The sequence below is a fragment of the Chanodichthys erythropterus genome, chromosome 10 (genome assembly GCF_024489055.1).
Source record: "Chanodichthys erythropterus isolate Z2021 chromosome 10, ASM2448905v1, whole genome shotgun sequence".
NCBI classification, from domain to species: domain Eukaryota; kingdom Metazoa; phylum Chordata; class Actinopteri; order Cypriniformes; family Xenocyprididae; genus Chanodichthys; species Chanodichthys erythropterus.
This window is the reverse complement of record NC_090230.1, coordinates 40,441,249-40,447,289: the sequence shown is the minus strand read 5'-3', so window position 1 is coordinate 40,447,289 and position 6,041 is coordinate 40,441,249.

The following is a 6,041-nucleotide window of genomic DNA, read 5'->3' as shown; positions in this document are numbered from 1 at the left end:
GAATCATCGAACAGACGCGACTCAAGCCACTCTAGTGTACTCCCATGTGCGATCACGTGCTGTGCATGCGCGCCTCTGATTGGTTCTGTGATTTTGTTTTGTACTATTGTATTCCATCCACCAAAGCAGAGTGGAAAGGCTAGACTAGTCATTACGGTCACCCGTGTAGAGGGTGGGTGAGGGTAACATTTCAGCATGATTCATTACTTTTATGAGGGGTTTCAATATTTTTACTGTACATATATCGACTTTTGCTATTTGTTAATTACTTACAATACAAACACAAGTGAATTATGTAGTTGAGAGTGAGCTGCTGCCCAATTAAAAAGGAAAAAGGCACATAATTTAAATTATATAGGCCTAATCTGTGGCATTCAAACAGTGCTAATATTTATTATATAAATATTAGACTTGAGTATGCGAGGAAATTGTGTTTTTTGCCAAGTTTGATGTTTTAGCTTCTTTTGAAACTATTTTTCATCGGACAAAAATATACGAATTGGCTACTTTTTGTCTGAAATATAAATTTCTCAGTTAATTAATTGTTTTGGAACTTTTGTATAAAGTGATATAACATTATGATATTACATTTATTTTATATTTTAAATAAAATATAAAATACAAATAAAATGCCCCGCTTGTCTTATAGTGTCGAGGCCGCGGCTTTTATTTTACTGTATTTTATTTTATTTTATCATATTATGTACCTATTAATTTAGCCTACCACAGAAAAACAAACATATCGCCTCGAGCATTTACGCACTCGGGGAATTCCAGAAGGGAATTTCTCTCTCCTTTCGCATCACGTCAAAGCAAGGTATATTTTGCATTTATTGCTTTCGTTTCTGCGTTCACGATCCTTCCACTGTAGTCTGTTAAATTAAATCCTTACGTAACTGAAATGGCACTAGAAACCAGTGCTTCACGTGCCTTTATGAATGCCTAATCAAGACAGTTATTCTGCTGAGGATCCCATTATCGTCACTCTATTCTGCATTGATATAAAAAGAAATGGCTTCTGCTTTCATCATGTGCCAGTTTCCATGGGCCCTCATTTGGCACTCTGCATCTCTGTCATCTTCATAGACAGACTGTCTGTGAGAGCTCATGCCAAAATCCCCTCATGCATTCAGATTCTCTGTCCATGTGCATAACTGTCTTTAATAGAGTCATTCTGGCAAATAATTGGAATAATACAGCAATTAGGAGCACATTTAAAGGACAGAGACTCTTTTCATTGATAAACATGCAGGGAAATGCTACACAACCATGTAGCCACGTCCTAATCTCTCACATTTTTGATTGAATTACTCGCTTCTTAAAGAGATAGTTCACCCCAAAATTAAAATTCTGTCATCGTTTACTCACTCTCAAATTGTTCCAAACCTGTATGAATGTATTTTTTCTGCTGAACACAAAAGAATGTATTTTGAAGAATGGTAACCAAACATGAACCCCACTGACTTCCATGTATGTATGAATGAATAAATAAATAAAATACTAAGTTAATGGGGCCCATCAACTGCTTGGTTACTCATATTCTACAAAATATCTTCTTTTGTGTTCAGCAGAACAAAGAAATTCATACAGGTTTGGAACAACTTGAGGGTGAGTAAATGATGACAGAATTTTATTTTTTGGGGGGTGAACTATCCCTTTAAATCTCCTTTTTCAACTAGTACGAAAAAAAAGATACATTTATGAAGCAATTGAGATATTTTATTTTTTTCTGTTGATAAGGTTTAGTCTGCTTTCCTCTGCTTGTCAGTGGTGTAAACATTTTTTATTTATTTATTAATCTATATACTTTTATTTATTTAATTTTTATTCATTAATTTATTTTGTTTATGTGTGTTTGTTGTTTTCATTTCTTGTGTGTTCTTTTGTAGATGCACCTTAATGTTCTTCTGAAGGTGTTTGTACAGCATCCTTAATAAAAATAATTATACAGTTACAGTTTGTTTTAAAAACATATACTGTATAGTCACTTCCTGTAGCCATAAACAAACCATAAGCACCACCATCTGGCCAGATAAAATACTGCAACACTTACTTATAAACATTATTCCCAATTGTATACTGTAATCTGGCAGCCAGATCTATAACCATTATAGACATCTATTCATATTAAGTGGTCAAATAATGTATTTTATCAATTCTTTTTAGATCTTTACACAGTATTGCATATTTTGGTAACATACCTGCATGCAACAGTATGTCCAGAATTACTTGCTGTATACCTCATCTTAACATGTTTATCTTAGCATTTTCTTCTGCTCTCCTCCTATTAACTTTATAGAATTTATTTCATTTATTTATTTATTTTACACACAACAAGTAAGGGTAAGGCGATAAAAAGCATGTGGGGGCACTGACAATTAACAGGCTAATTTAACATTGTGAAAAAGTTCATATTTTTGCAGGAATTTTATTAAAGGCACAATATGATTTTTTATATATTATATAAAAATATATAATTATATATATATTTTATATATTATTATATATGAGCAACTGTTTGTATTCATTCATCGACAGAAAACTAATCATTGTTATATAGCTGCTCAACACAGTAAGTCTTCCTTGATTTACCACGAGTACCATGTTTTACCCTGCCTAATATCGATCTAGCACAGAGTAGCACTATAACAACTTTCAACACACAAATGTACAAACCCGATTCCAAAAAAGTTGGGACACTGTACAAATTGTGAATAAAAACAGAATGCAATGATGTGGAAGTTTCAAATTTCAGTATTTTATTCAGAATACAACAATGATGACATATCAAATGTTTAAACTGAGAAAATGTATCATTTTGAGGGAAAAATAAGTTAATTTTAAATTTCATGGCATCAACACATCTCAAAAAAGTTGGGACAAGGCCATGTTTACCACTGTGTGGCATCCCCTCTTCTTTTTATAACAGTCTGCAAACGTCTGGGGACTGAGGAGACAAGTTGCTCAAGTTTCGGAATAGGAATGTTGTCCCATTCTTGTCTAATATAGGCTTCTAGTTGCTCAACTGTCTTAGGTTTTCTTTGTCGCATCTTCCTCCTTATGATGCACCAAATGTTTTCTATGGACTGCAGACTGGCCATTTCAGTACCCGGATCCTTCTTCTACGCAGCCATGATGTTGTAATTGATGCAGTATTTGGTCTGGCATTATCATGTTGGAAAATGCAAGGTCTTCCCTGAAAGAGACTGGATGGGAGCATATGTTGTTCTAGAACTTGGATATACCTTTCAGCATTGATGGTGCCTTTCCAGATGTGTAAGCTGCCCATGCCACACGCACTCATGCAACCCCGTACCATCAGAGATGCAGGCTTCTGAACTGAGCGCTGATAACAACTTGGGTTGTCCTTGTCCTCTTTAGTCCAGATGACATAGCATCCCAGTTTTCCAAAAAGAACTTCAAATTTTCATTCGTCTGACCACAGAACAGTTTTCCACTTTGCCACAGTTCATTTTAAATGAGCCTTGGCCCGCCTGCGCTTCTGGATCATGTTTAGATATGGCTTCTTTTTTGACCCTATAGAGTTTTAGCCGTAGATTGTGTTCACCGACAGTGTTTTCTGGAAGTATTCCTGAGCCCATGTTGTGATGTGTTTCCATTACAGTAGCATTCCTGTATTTGATGGGCATCCAGTATGGTTTTCCAGCCTTGACCCTTACACACAGAGATTGTTCCAGATTCTCTGAATCTTTGGATGATATTATGCAATGTAGATGATGATAACTTCAAACTCTTTGCAATTTTTCTCTGAGAAACTCCTTTCTGGTATTGCTCCACTATTTTTCGCCGCAGCATTGGGGGAATTGGTGATCCTCTGCCCATCTTGACTTCTGAGAGACACTGCCACTCTGAGAGGCTCTTTTTATACCCAATCATGTTGCCAATTGACCTAATAAGTCGCAAATTGGTCCTCCAGCTGTTCCTTATATGTACATTTAACTTTTCTGGCCTCTTATTGCTACCTGTCCCAACTTTTTTGGAATGTGTAGCTCTCATGAAATCCAAATGAGCCAATATTCGGCATGACATTTCAGAATGTCTCACTTTCAACATTTGATATGTTATCTATATTCTATTGTGAATAAAATAAGTTTATCAGATTTGTAAATGATTGCATTCCTTTTTTATTCACAACTTGTACAGTGTCCCAACTTTTTTGGAATCGGGTTTGTATCTAATATGATAAAACAGAGCTGCTTTTCCCCACATATGCTTGACTGGAAGAAGCGGAAGTGCTTGTAATAGACGCAGCTCCACTGCTCTCGAGCCATGTGTCGCGCTTTTCTCATTAGCAGTCGCTCCAGCTGTCTCATTTCGCTTCGGTTTCTTACAGCCACAGCCTGCTTCATACTACAGTAATGTTAATAAATATTTAATACATTAGCTTATCTATGAATATGATTTCTGCCTGAGTGCCACTGGATTCTTTTCCACCTGCTGTAGAAGTGAAGACAACACTGTACCATCAAGCTTTGCCTTTTTTTTTTGAATAAGCGACCTCTAGGGGTGAAAATTGCATATTGTGCCTTTAACAAAGGCACATAAAAAAGCTTTCTTCGGAGAAACACCTTGTGATCACATTAGCAACAAAATACCACTTTCTTGTTGTGACAAACAGAAATTTGAGACAGCATGTATTCATGGAGTTGCATATTTACTTCTATTTTTCCACAAGGTGGGGCATTGGAGTGGAAGAGCATCTGTCTGATTCATTTGTGTATTAAAGGAAGAAAAATGCAGTTCATGTCAGATCTTGCTCATCTCACAGCAAGATGTCCTGAAGGAAACACCTGTATGTTCAAGGCGTCACGGTGCATTACTCACCCTGACATCACCCATTTCAGAAGCTTGTTTTAACGATTTGTTTTTTAGTTCTGTTGTATATTTGATGGACAACAAAACTCTTGCATTGCTATTGTATTATTCTCATAACCCTCTGAAGAGCAATGAAGTCTTGTTTCATACCATTGTAATCTTTTCCAAAGCTTAATATGACACCTTACACTAAATCTGGTGAAATTTGTTGACCTTGAACTGAAAAGTCTCAAGCACTCAGGCACATTTATTGCAACAAGTGAGAACTGGGCCATAGACAGTAGCAGATATAGATTAGGGGAACAATAACTGTATTCAGCTCTTTCCTGTTTGCAGATCTAGTCAATGAGTAACTTTCCATTAGATCAACTGAGTACAGCTGTGAGTGTGCTGCACATGTCTGACACCAGCTCATAAATCAGAATTCATCAGCTTTCCGCAAGCACTTGTTCTATCGACTGAATGATGTTTGTACGTGTCCACGTGTGTATTCTTGCACGTTCGAGCCTGTCGCGGACTCGCTGGCTTTAAAACACCATCACCCCGCAACCTGCCAGACGAGTCCCACCAGTTTTGTTGAAAAAGTGGAAGAGGCTCCATATCGTGGCACGCCGTTGTCTTTTTAAGATAATGAGGGGATGGAGGTGTGTGTCACACACTTATGAACAGTAAGGTATTGTTTTAAGTTTGGAAAACATTTTCCATTCCCCTCGCTATAAAATGTCATTTCGGACATTAGATACAACCGGCATGGGCCTGCATTCAAATAAACGTTATAAAGTTATATTCAACTTAAAACAAAACAGGGTTCACAAAATATCGAAAAATCTTCACCATGGTCCATTTTGGTATGTAATAAAGAGTAGGCCTATAAACTATATCTAATCGCATCTTAGTAAGATATAGGTAAACATTTTATTTATTTATTTATTTATTTTTAAGTGTAATTCGACAATTTCTCTCAAAAAAATCCTGCCGTCACCGGCGCGCGACAAATTCTGGGGCAGGCAAGGTCGCAAAGTATCCATCTGTTGTATCCTTCATGGACGCATTTGGAGGCCGTATTTGAAGGAGTCTTCGAATTTGGACCTTTGTTGCGCCGCGGTGATGTAATCGTCCTTCGAATGTGGCCTTCTAAGGATGCAGCTTCTGATTGGTGTAATTTTCTGTACAGCATCATGGGTAATGTAGTTTTTCCACAAGGA